The sequence below is a fragment of the Miniopterus natalensis genome, chromosome 6 (genome assembly GCF_054644295.1).
Source record: "Miniopterus natalensis isolate mMinNat1 chromosome 6, mMinNat1.hap1, whole genome shotgun sequence".
Lineage (NCBI taxonomy): Eukaryota > Metazoa > Chordata > Mammalia > Chiroptera > Miniopteridae > Miniopterus > Miniopterus natalensis.
This window is the reverse complement of record NC_142086.1, coordinates 16,522,865-16,537,254: the sequence shown is the minus strand read 5'-3', so window position 1 is coordinate 16,537,254 and position 14,390 is coordinate 16,522,865.

Below are 14,390 nucleotides of genomic sequence, written 5' to 3'. Positions count from 1 at the left end.
AAAAATAAAAATAAATAAGCCCTGGCCAGGTAGCTCAGTTGCTTAGAGCATGATCCTGTTACTCCAAGGTAGCAGGTTCCACCCCAGGTCACGGCACATATAGGAAGCAATTAATGCATAAATAGGTGAAACAAGTTGATCTCTCTCTCTTTCTTCCCCTTCCTCTCTCTCTAAAATATTCAATCAATAAAATAAAATAAAAGTTAATTACAATAATGAACATTAGATCTTATTTTTTGATATGTATTAGTTCTGATCTATTTTTAAGAAACTGAAATCAAGAAAAAAATGCTAGTACAGTAATTAAGTAATGTTTGTTTCATTAATAAAGGTGATTCAGACACCCCAGAGAACTGATAAATATTTAAAAATTTGTATTTAAACCTAGGGATACAAAGCATCCTAAAATCAAGAACATTTTTACATGCATATATGTATATATATTTAATGCAAATATGGCCTTCTGTTTAATAAACTTTTTTCCAGAATTGTCTATTCTTTTTTAATTTTTTTAAATTTATCTTTATTATTAAAAGTATTACAGATGTCCCTTTTTTCCTCCATTGATCTCCTCCACCCTGCATTCATCCCACCCCACGTATCAATGTCTGTGTCCATAAGTTAGGCATATAAGCATATAAATTCTTTGATTAATCTTTCCCCACTCACTCCCCCTCCCCACCTTCCCTCTGAGATCCCTCAGTCTATTCCATGCTACTATGTCTCTGGATCTATTTTGTTCATCAGTTAATTTTGTTTATCACCTTCCACATATGAGTGAAATCATGTGGTACTTGTCTTTCTCTGTCTGGCTTATTTCACTTAGCATAATACTCTCCAGTTCTATCCATGCTCTCCCAAAGGGTAGCAGATCCATCTTTTTTACAGCTGCATAGTATTCCATGGTGTAAATGTGCCAAAGCTTTTGCTCATCTACTGATGGGCACTTGGGCTGTTTCCAGATCTTAGCTATTGTAAATTGTGCTGCTATGAACATAGGGGTGCATAAGTTCTTTGTGATTGGTGTTTTGAGATTCTTAGGATATATTTTTAAAAGTAGGATCACTGGGTCAAAAGGCAGTTCCATTTTTAATTTTTTGAGGAAACTCCATAGTGTTTTCCTTGTTGGTTGCACCAGTCTGCATTCCCACCAGCAGTCTGCATTCCCTTTTCTCCTCACCCTCATCAGCACTTATTGTTTGTTGATTTGTTGATGGCAGCCAATCTGACAGGTGTGAAGCCATATCTCATTGTGGTTTTAATTTGCATCTCTCTGATGATTAGTGACTTTGGGTATACAGTGTTCAGGTATTGGAATAATTAATATAATCAAAATGTCCATCCTACCCAAAGCAATCTATAAATTCAATGCAATCTCTATTAAAATACCAACAGCATATTTCACAAACCTAAAACAAACACTTTGAAAATTTATATGCAACCAAAGACCTCGAACAGCCACGGTAATCTTGAGAAGGAAGAACAAAGTTGGTGGGATCACAATACCAGATACCAAGTTATACTACAAAGCCACTGTCATCTACACAGCTTGGCACTGCCTGGCTCAGCGGTTGAGCATCGACCTAGGAGCCAAGCGATCGGGGTTCGATTCCCTGTCAGGGCACATGCCCGGGTTGGGGGCTCGATCCCCAGTGGGGGCATGCGGGAAGCAGATGATCAATGACTCTCGCATCATTGATATTTCTATCTCTTTCCTTCTCCCTTCCTCTCTCTGAAATCAATAAAGATGTATTTAAAAAAAAAACAAACAAAAAAAACAGCCTGGGATTGGCACAAGAACAGACAATATATCAGTGGAGCAGAAAGGAGAATCCAGAAATTGACCCATGCCATTACGATCAATTAATATTTGACAAGGAGGCAAGAACATATAATAAAGACAGTGTTTCTTCAATAAATGGTGCTGGGAAAATTGGACAGGTACATGCAAGAAAAATGAAACTAGACCACCAACTTACACCATACACAAAAATTAACTCAAAATGGATGAAAGACTTAAATGTAAGATGTGAAACCATAAAAATCCGAGAGGAAGACATAGACAGCAAGATCTCAGACATCTCTCGTAGCAATATGTTTACTGATACATCTCCTAAGGCAAGAGAAACAAAGGAGAAAATAAACAAATGGGACTGCATCAAAATAAAAAGCTTCTGCACAGCAAAGGAAACCATCAACAAAACGAAAAGGGAGCCCACTCTATGGGAGAACATATTTGCCAATGACACATCGGATAAAGGGTTAATATCCAAAATATATAAGGAACTCATAGAACTTAACAAAAGGAAGACAAACAATCCAATTAAAAAGTGGGCAGACACTTCTCCAAAATGGAAATGCAGATGGTCAAGAGACATGAAAAAATGCTCAACATCACTAATCATCAGAAATGCAAATTAAAACCACAATGAGGTATCACTTCAGAATTGTCTATTCTTTTAATCTGTTCATTTAGACAGGCTTTGTATAGAATTTCATATGATTATTTTGGCTACTGCTATTGAAAAATAACAAAAAAGTGCTACTGAGGGGGAAAAAGAGACACTAGAACACACAGAAGTGTACCTCCGTGTACTTGTCTTACTGTATGATCGCATGAGAGTTTCCATATTACAGATTTTTATCAGACCTTAAATTTTCCTTTACTTGCTTTTTTTTTTTTTAATTCTCCATTTAGCAAACCTCTTTATATCTGCTTATTCAAATGTATACTATAAGTCTATTTTATTTGAACATAGTTTTTGCATATTTTGTATAATATACTCTATAAGCACAAATTTAAAGAAAGAAATCCAACTTTCATTTTATTGCTAAATTATAAATCTAAATTATCTTCTTTAGAAGTTTAAAAATCTTAATCTTTATTCATAAACCACATTCATTGCTTTTGCTTTTTGATAATTTCAAAAAGCCCATGATCGATATGTTCAAATAAATCTTATTACATGGTCACAAACTTTGGCAAATAGGTTACATTTATAAGATTTAAAATTAAACACTGTGTTTTTGAATTAGATAGTTAATATTTCCACTTTATGGAAATCTGTGTTGCCTTATTGCTGGAACTTCTACAAGAGTAGAGAATGACTTTACAAATTTTCCCCTTGCCCTTTTATGGAGCACAGATAATGTAAGAAGAATAGAGATTGAAAATAAATACAAAACATTAGGAAAATAAATACAAAACATTAGGAAAATAAATATAAAACATTGTAATAAGAACACTTATCCTATATACAATACCCCAAACTACTGTGATGGTAATTATTTACTGGACTTCTCAAAAATCACTTGTCTGTGGAAGAATGACAATGTTTTTCATCTAGTCCCCAAACTTGGAAAGAAAATTAAGTCAAATATTCACATATGCCAACTTCAAAGCAAATTTGCCATGGTAACCGCACCTCTGAAGACTGTGGCTGCAGATTTTTGCCAATTAGCAACTCCAAAGGGTGCTATTAGTTCCTTCAGAAACATAAGGGACATGGTTTTTATCTGTGATTTCGATTTGTCTTTTAAAGCATGGAGTGATAAAAGTAGAATGCACAATAGCATACCGTTTAGATCTTGCAATCACACAGCTGGTTAATAAAAAACAATGCATATTTTGGCATAGCACTTTTCAATTTAAAAAATTGCCCTTGATAAAGCATCATCACTGACCTAAAATTATTTCCTTTAAGCAGATTGTGCTGTAGCAACAGCAAAAATCTAAACCACGTTTAATATCTAGACTGTACATTATTTTCAAAATGTCTATCTTCTAGGCTGTGAGCTAAGGAATAGAAGACAGATGTGTAATGAGAAGCTTTATTTAGTGCTATTAATATGGCAACTGGATATAGTCTAAGAATCATTCTTTATGATTAAACATCAACCACATATTTGGATTGCCATTCGAAGAAGATTTAATTTAAATTTATTTTTTATTTCTATTATTTTTCCTGAAATCTTATGAGATATTATTTTCTACCAATGATGTTCTTATTTAACTAAAGTTATAAAATTATTATCTTACTGCATTAGTATAGATGATTTTATAAAACTGCAACCAAACATAATGAAAATTTTAAAAAATTAAAAGCATTTCCTTCTTTAAGGAGCAAAATTTAAAGAACTTTGCTGTCTTACCATTAGCAAAATATTTGATCTATTTAAAATAGAAAAAAAAGTATGACACTATCATAGGCATAACATTTTTCATTTTAGTTTAAATGGTATGAACAAGTCTGGCATAATAGTCAAGTAAGTATTGAGAATATTAATGTTTATTAAAATGAGAACTTACTAAGTTACAGCCTTAAAACTAAGAATACAAATAATTTTCATGTAGTAGAACATATTACAAATAATCAAAACTACTTGAGGAGAAAAAATCCCCAAATAATTTTAAAATATCCTTTGAAAATGGAACTTCTCTTTTTAAGCAATTATTTTTTATTTTTATTTTACTGCTCCATTTAATAATATAAATAACTTGGACAAAAGACAAATTATGAACAAACTCTCTTAAAATGAGCTGTCAACTCAACAAACTGTTACAAATTATTGGAAAATGCCTGTTAGTTTTCAAAGTTCTGCCTTAATTAAGGCAAAAGCAACATTTTAATAATAGAAGATAAAAAGAAAAAATCAGGAGTGGCAATTTTTATTGAGCCCTTTTATTTTAACATTTTTTACTATATATGGCATTTACCATCTCCTTTTTCCTAGGAGATAGAAATGATATAAATTACATTTAATTTTTTTCTAAGATTAGCACTCCATCTACATATATAACAGGAAGCACATAAATACCTCTGAAGGAAAACAAAAGAAAGGATACTGAAAGAATAAAAGAAACCTGTGAAAAATAAATTTTCCTAGAAATATCAAGTGTCAGAGGGAAAGTGCTAAAGATTATAGGGAATTTCATTATTTTGGAACAACTACAGTTGAGCCTGTAATGTATTAGGTAGATGTTTTATTTAAAAACTAAAATTTATATTTAAAGATTTTTGATCCTTGGAAAGCTTTCTTTGCTCTATCAAACTTTTTATCAAGAAGGAAAGAGCATAGTCTTATGAGAGAAGCTCTACCTGAAGAGGAGGGGGTCAATGGGGAAAAAGGAGAGACATCTGTAATACTTTCAACAATAAAGATAAATTAAAAGTAAAAAATAAAATACATAAAATAAAAAGTAAAGGTTTATATGGAAAAAAAACCCATTAGAATCCACCACTAGCAGATCTGTATCTATTGCCTTGAATAAGAACAAAATATCTATCATCTATCTATCATCTATCTGTCTATCATCTATCTATCATCTATCTATCTATCTATCTATCTATCTATCTATCTATCTATCTATCTATCATCTATCTATCTATCTATCTATCTATCTATCTATCTATCATCTATCTATCATCTATCTATCTATCATCTATCTATCTATCTATATCTATCTATCATCTATCTATCTATCATCTATCTATCTATCTATCTATCTATCTATCTATCTATCTATCTACCTATCTATCATCTATCTATCTATCATCATCTATCATCTATCATCTATCTATCTATCTATCTATCTATCTATCTATCTATCTATCTAATCTATCTATCTATCTATCATCTATCTATCTATCTATCATCTATCATCTATCTATCATCTATCATCTATCTATCTATCTATCATCTATCATCTATCTATCATCTATCATCTATCTATCTATATCTATCTATCATCTATATCTATCATCTATCTATCTATCTATCTATCTATCTATCATCTATCTATCTATCTATCTATCTATCTATCATCTATCTATCTATCTATCATCTATCTATCTATCTATCTATCTATCTATCTATCTATCTATCATCTATCTATCATCTATCATCTATCTATCTATCATCTATCTGATCTATCACCTATCATCTACCTATCTAATCTATCATCTATCTAATCTATCTATCTATATCTATCTATCATCTATCCATCTATTATCTATCATCTATCTATCATCTATCATCTATCTATCTATCATCTATCTATCTATCTATCTATCTATCTATCTATCTATCTATCATCTATCTATCATCTATCTATATCTATCTATCATCTATCTATCTATCATCTATCTATATCTATCTATCATCTATCTATCTATCATCTATCTATCTATATCTATCTATCATCTATCTATCTATCATCATCTATCTATATCTATCATCTATCTATCATCTATCACCTATGTTGCCTATAGTAGGTAAGAATAGAATTTTCAGTGGTGGATCTCTTTGTGCCTTATATATATGAGATATTTAATTTGATTTTTTTGTACATCAGTGTCTGGGAATAAATATAATTGATTTATTAAAAAATCTTGATTTTTTTCAACCTAGAGTGACTAGTATGTCTCTAGGGAACAGTAAGAACTACATTAAAGGTTTTTTTTGTGTGTTTTCTTTTTAAAGACCAGCTCTTAGCTCACCTGAACAATTTTGTGTCTGGGGGAGAAAATATATAGTGATTAGGGATATTAAATATGGTGACACGTTAGGTTTCTTTTTCTTATGCTAAATGTTTTCTAAAACTTCCTAGTTTAAAAGAGAGGGGGGACTGGGAGAAGTGACAGTGGCAGACTTTAGAAGAGATCAAATTTCTTTTGTCCATTTAAAAATAATGGGAATTGCCCCACCAGTGTGGCTCAGTGGTTGAGTGTCAACCCATAAACCAAGAGGTCACCTGTCAGGGCACACACCTGGGATGGCTAGCCCCAGTAGGAGGTAGCCAATTGGTGTTTCTCATTGACTTCTCTACCTCTCCCTTCCTCTCTTTCTATAAAAATCAATAAAAACATAAATTTTAATTTTTTTAAAAAAATAATGGGGCTATTAATACATTATTTTAAACTTGTTGAGATTAACTAATTAAACTTTTAATTTCAGAACCCAACAGACTATTTTTATAAAAGTGTACATTATTCATATCATTTAACTCAACTTTAAAATGCATTCTAAAAAGCATTTTTTCTTAGTTTATTTAACTTTCCTCTCCATCTAATCACCATTCAATGAGCATTTATATTTGATATTTTAATTCATTAATTTCTCCTCTTAGCATTCTGCCCTATCCTACTTTAAAATGTTCAAAAATATGAATTTTATGAATATAATCTTAAGATGCGTAATCATGAAAACAGAATAGAGGTAAAATGCGAGGGAAAGACCCTCTAAGGATTCTTTGCTGCTTCAATGTGCCTCCTTTCCCTTCTGACTATGAGTAGTTGCTTGTCCTGATAGCAGCAATGATTTTTCTTCCCTGTTATTAATAACAATGATGATGAAACTGTCTTGAGCCACAGTTGCTTGTTTATTCATTCCACAGACCATAATGTGAACCCAGAGTTTGCAAGAGGCTGTGCCCCATGCTTAAGACATAGCTAGGAACAACAGAGGTGCTGTTTTCCCCCTTTTGGAGAATGCCATCAGCACAGCGGGACAATGTAGACATGGGACTGCAAGTGCAGGAAAGACAAAGTGCCGAGAACTACAAATGCACATAATGGTAGCAGTGAACAGCATCTGCCAGGCCAGGGAGGACTGTCTTGGGAATGGAAAAGGCTTACCTCAGTTGAGAAGGAAAGGAAATATTGGCAGACGGAAAAGAGGTTGGGATTTATGTGACTTAGAGACATCATGTTTCTATTCCATGACTCAAAAAAAAAAAAAGCTGGAGCATTGAGGAAGGTAGCAAATGATGAGGTAGGTGAACAGACTTTATTTGTAGGACTTTTTTAAGTCATGAAAGGGGTTATAGAATTCGTCCTAGGGATAATAGTAAACAGGGAAACATAATGTGAAAAAATAATACTTTAAAAGGTCAGTTTTACTGAAGTGGGTTTGGAAAGTGTGGGTTTGTGGCAGCAGTTCACACAGAAGATGCATTCAAGTGAGAATATTATCATTTAGATGCTCTTGTATTTGTCTAAGTTGAGATCACTGTGACTTTGAACAAGTGGCTGGGATTATAGGAGGAGATACAGTGATGAATTTGAGAGATACTTGTGAATGAGAAATAATAGAATTGGGTGTTAATTGAACAAGGCTGGGCAAGTGGGAGAAAAGGAGCTAAAGACACACCATTCCCAGTTTTCTGTTATTAAAAACATAATAGGTAGTGCTACCATTTGCAGAAAGAACCCTTTACAGAGATAAGAGCCATAAAAGAGTTCTTTTTTTTTTTATCTGTTGAATTTAAGCTTATTATGAAACATCCAAATATAAATATTATTCACATTGTTAAAAACACAAATCTGTAATTTTTTTCTTAAATTCTGAGGTGTGAAGGTGTTAAACTGGCAGTAAAATTTTCAAAGTAAACCAAGAAGAAGGGTTGCTTTGTGAAGGAGGTCTCTATAGAGAATGCAGAGAATGATGTCAATGAGCTAACAAAGTTATTTACTGAAACCCGATGTTCAAATGAATTAATAAAGAGAATATAATAGATCATTTTTTATTGAAAAAGAGAGACAAAGACGGAGAGAGGGGAAGAGACATTTATGTGAGAAAAACACTGGTTGTTTGCTTCCTGCACAGGCCCCAGCTGGAGATCAAACCCAAAACCTGACCTGCAATCGAACTGCCACCTTCGGGTGTACCTGACGACGCTCCAACCGACTGAGCCACCCTGGTCAGGGCTGTGGGCCAGACTGAGGTAATCTGAGGACTCAACAACAATAATGTAATAAAGACACTGATATTAACTAGAAGGCAGCATGGAGTCTGTAGACATTTTTGTCTCTGCTTTTGTTTCTGGCACTTTTTAGTTTGAGTTAACTTTGTTTTAATATGGAAGACAACTGTAAATAATGAGGAAAACTCAACAGAGAGTTGAAGTTAAGAATTCTGGAGATAAAAATTGTCCAAAACATCATTTTCCTTGAAGAGTAATGAAATTAAAAACACTGGGAAGGTGCAAGACCGTTTGTAGTTTGGGTGGCAAATGTTAAAGTGTTTCTACCAAATGACTTCCGCTTTTACTCTACGAGGCTGAAAGCAATGTCATCTTCTAAGAGTGCAAAGAGATGCAAGACATTTTAAGAACGGAGATTGCTTAAATAGTCATTCTGGATATTTATATGTATATATGAAAAAGAATAAAATACTGTGATTGCTATGTTAGATCTAGGGTCCGATGAAAAGTCGGGATTATAAATTTATGTTGCTAAAAATATTCCTAGATATTCCTGAATGTGCGGTTTTCTTAAGCAGTGCTTGAGAATCGCAGGAGTGACCACATTTCCCTGTACCAATTTGTAAATCTGTCACTTCCCTTGGCTTCTGTTCAGTGGAGCAGGGGTTTTGCCCTACAAGACAGATATGCCAGAAGACTTCAGAGTTATGCAAAAGGAGTCTTTCCTTATTTGGAAAAGAACATAGAGAGCTTCATTCCTGTGTGTTGTCAAAAACAATACCAATATTGGTGGAGAGCAAATAAGAGAGAGCTCATAACTCAATGACAAAAGTAGTGACAAGCAACATGACAAGGCAATAAAGACATTCCAAGAGGAACAAAATCTGAGAGAATCTCTGGCTAGTAGATCTACTTTAAATAAATACCAAAGAAATGTATTTAGGCAAAACCACTTCCATCAGACAATAATTTGAATCCACATACAAAAAAATCAAGGGTAACAAAAAAGATTAATTTGAGGGAAATTATAAAATATAAATACAAAAATAAAATATTGCATATCTCCTCTCTTAAATAATTTAAAAATCAATTTAATAAAATAATATGTTTATAATTGGATTTGGGGGCTTTCTATTAGAAACATAACATATTTGATGATTTCAACATAAAGGTGGTGGGAACAAAGCTATACCAGAGCAATTAAATGACGTAAGATAGTCATAAAATCTTCATGAAGAAGTGAAGATGATCGGAAATGGTAAATAAGAAGGCTACTAGTAAACTCTACAATTGTATATTTATTTCCTTTGCATTTTTAAAAGATAAGCATTTATATGAATTAACACCTGTACTAATGTATTATGAACATGTAACATACACAGATATAATATGTATAGCAAGAGCACCAGGAAAAGTGAAAAGATAACACACAGAAGAAAAGAAAATATTTGAGTATAATATTGCTTATAAGGAATTTGTATCTAAAACATGTAAAGAAGTCGTGCAACTCAATAACAGAACAGCAGCATCATCTAAATATGGGCAAAGAACTTGAATAGGTATTTCATCAAAGAAGATTACTATATGAATAACCAAAAGCACATAAAAAGATGTTCAATGTTAGTTTTTAAGAAAATGCAAGTTAAAACTACAGTCATGCCCATTCACTGGATATAATAGAAAAAGTGAGAAAATTAACAATATAGCCTAGCTTATGGAGATACTGATAGCCGCACTTCTTGATGGTGGGGCTGTAAAGCGAAGTTCCCGGTTTGGAAAATAGTTTGGTAGTTTCTAAAGACTCAGAAGTTCCACCCTTAAGTATAGGGTGTTCCCCAAAACTGTAAACACACACTTTAAATAATTACAAAAGCAGTGTTTATTAAAATACATTTCACTTTCAAAACTGAGCTATTAGCTGTTAAAGTGTGTATACATTTTAGGGGGACCCTGTATATATACAAGATAAATGAAAATACGCTTTCACACACACAAAAAGCTTTGCACACTAATATCACAGCAATATTATCCACAATTACAACAACCCAAATGTCCATCACCTGATGAAGAGAAAAAAAAAATGTACTTTATTCATACAATAGAATATTAGCCATAAAAAGAATGAAATTCTAATATATGAATGAATCTGGAAAATATTATGCTAAGTGAAAGAAGCTTGACATAAAAGACTATATAATGCAAGATTCCATTAATATGAAATGTCCAGAAAGGCAAATTTATAAAGACAGAAAGTAGATTAGTGGTTGCACAGGGCTGGAGAGGGGCTGGGAGAGAATAGGTAGTGACTGTTAGTTGGTACATACTTATTTCAGGGATGACAAAATGTTCTAAGTTTAGATTGTGGTGATGGCCGAATAACTCTGAATATACTAAATAAATTGAATGTTAGCTTTTAAATGGGCGAATTTATGACATGTGGATGGTATCTCAATACAGGTGTCTTAAAAAGTGATAGAAGTAGAGGAGAGTAAGAGTAGACTGGGCTTTGATATATGTTGAATAAGTCACTATTTTCCTTTGATTTCCTCCTCTGATAATTGAGACAGAAGTATAAATCTTACAGTGTTCTCTTGGCAAGGATTGAAAAAGTTTATGCCTGTGGAGCACTTTACTCTGCCTGTGATACATAATAACTGGCAACTGCTTTTATTGGCATCACAGGCCAAACTATAAAAGGATTGACTCAGGTCTGATTTCTTCAAATGGGCAATAAGAATAGTCATCTACCTAAATGAGTTGTGAGATTAATGAGGTAATAAAGTTGAACCTCAAATTCATCTCAAACTAGGCAAAATATGAGTTTAGTAACCTACCCAACATAGTATTCAGTAATAATATTCATATTTATTGTGTTTGTGCTAAACACTTCACAGGGAGTTATTATACATCTTCACAGACAGAATGCCATTAGTCACCACAACAGATGCATGCTTCTGTGGGAACAAACTAAAAACAAACAAATAAACAAAAAACAGCAGTAAAAAAAACCCAAAAAACTATTATAGTTATGTGAGTTATTGTGGCTGGGCCAGATGCGAAGGGGGGGAAATCAAACAAAAACACAAACAAACAAACAAAAAACAGAGAAAACATCCTTCTTTATACTGTGCAAAGCATTTAAAGTTATGCCCAGTCTACTTCTGAAAACGATTTGTGATTGTGCATTAAAACAAGCCAGGATTCAAAGACAAAAACCTGACTTCATATTCTTACTACATGCATATTGGTCAAGTTATTTCTGGAGCCTTGGTTTCCTCACTGCTAAGATGAAGCTTATATTAAAACCATTGATCATATTATACAGTGCTCATAAAACTTTAATGAGATCATACATAAGACGCTCTGTATCTAACAAATTACGGTCCTATGCTAGGTGGTAGTAGTTGTTATTATTTTGTGAGAGTACAGTCATGGCAACGTACACATTTCAAATAAGGCTTAAAATAAAAATAAAAACTAAAGCCAAAGCCCGTACACTGAGAAAGAGGAAGACAAGAAGTAACAGTACGTTTAGTTAGTCCTAGGCTCCCTGACAGCTGAAATAAAAGAAAATAAAAGAAAGAAAGAAAACACTGTGATTCTCACTGATACATTTTTTTAAAAATAGGAAACCATTTTCTCAGGCTAACCTCAGAGCTGTTTATCAAGGATCTTTAAACTGGAATCACTGAATGCTCAACATAATGAACAATGTCTTCGACTGTAGTTTTTCAGAAGATATATAATTTTTATAAACATTTTTAATAAAATCCTTGACTAAGTTCATATAAAAACATGAAAAGATTGCTTAGTGAAAGCATTCTCTGGGGACTAAACTACTGAGGGCGAGGATATAATTTCCCGGCGATGAAAGGTATGGTGTCTTTGCGTGTGTGTGTGTGTGTGTGTGTGTGTGTGTGTGTGTGTGTGCGCAGCAGAAGTGGGACCAGCATATTGCGCGCATTCTCTCTAATCTTCATGAAATCCTGTGGATGTGTTATCATCTCTTACCACAGTTAGCAGGTGATGGAAACATCACACCCTTTCCACTATCCCAGGCAACCTTAAAGTGAATACACGGAGATGCTGTATAATACGAGGGACCCAGGGGCTCCTTTCATCACACTCGAGCATCGCTGATCTCAGTGAGGCTTTGGGAGAAGTCAGACGATACGCAGCTCCAGGGTCAGCCTGCTGGTGAGTGTCCAGGCCTTAGTGGCCACTCCCACCTGATTGAACTTTTTTGTAGCTTTTATCTTACTCAGATATTCTGCAGAATTTCATGATATGGGCCATACTTTCTGTTTCAGAAATAAAATTAAACAAATTTTATTTAATAAAATTAGTCACACATTTAAAAAATGTGATTACTTAAATGTTTCCCCCATACCTGGAACGATGAAGGTAGAATACTTTACAGCTCCCTGGACTACAGGAAAGGTCAGAGAGACAAAGAATCCAAATAGGGTATGAAGTTCATGGACCAAAATAACATCTTACTGCATTTCTGCCCCTTGCCTCCGTGATAAACCTATGGGTCAGTTTCTTTACCAATTAACCAGAATTATTTTCTCTATACACCCATCTCCAAGAAAGAAAGCAGCAGCCAAGATAACAATTTTAGTTGGGTACCCTGAGGTGCTAACTCTCATTTCCATACAATGAATTAACGTGAGTGTGCCCCTTCTCCAAAGTTCTCTCAGGTAATGTTTGTTAATTCAGCTTCATGGTTAAAGGTCTGATCTTCTCCATAGGTTTGCTAGCTTTTCTTCCAGCTTCCAGCTTCTATGTGAACTCAATTCTGGTTTCATCTCTTGAGTAAGCTTGTCTTTTATCACAGGAACCTATCCAGGGCTGGAATAATGACTATATAACCCCATTAAATAACAGGGAGTACACAGCTCTCGTTGTCTTAGTGCTGGGATGCAAACAAGACCAGGACACCACACAAGCTGCCCAACAGTGGCTTTTTTCTCCTTAGAGCTTCTGAAATTTGGATGTTTCTATTGAGATGCCACAATAACACCAGAAAAACTTGACCCTTGTGGCCCCATAGTATGTCCTCAGGTTCCTGGGGTATCCAAATATTTATTTTATACCTCTGTCTTATAATTTATGAGCTTTACTTATGGATACTCCTTGTTTCAAGCTCTTTGTTTCTCCTGTTTTGATAAAGTAAATATAAAAATAAAAAAACCTTCAAATGTCACTATTCCTATATAATAGTTTAATTTGTTTCATGTGTAAAACTGTGTGGTATTTCAGGACCTTAAAGTTCGATGTCAGCAAAGCTGAGTAAAAGTGCATATTAAGGATGCCTTGTTCAGAAATTCAGAATTTCAAGACCACAGCAGAATATTAAGCCAAACATAGGACTGTATGAGACTGCAAGGCTACATGCACATGAAGCCATCCCTGGGGGCTATGTCTTAGGTTGGATTTCCTGAAGGCAAAGCCTGAGGCTGGAAACCATATTCAAGTGATTTAATAGGAGGCGTCCTCAAGAAAGGGTAATTGAAGGAAATAATATGGGGTAACAGGGGGAGTTAAGCAAAATGTGGTCTTATCTGAATATTAAGTCATGTCTAATTTCAGAGGGACAATTCTGGAGCTCAGATTTCTTTAGTTAGTCAAATCTGGAGGAAAGACAGCAGGGCTTTTCTAGCCTCATGTGCCCACCTTAGGC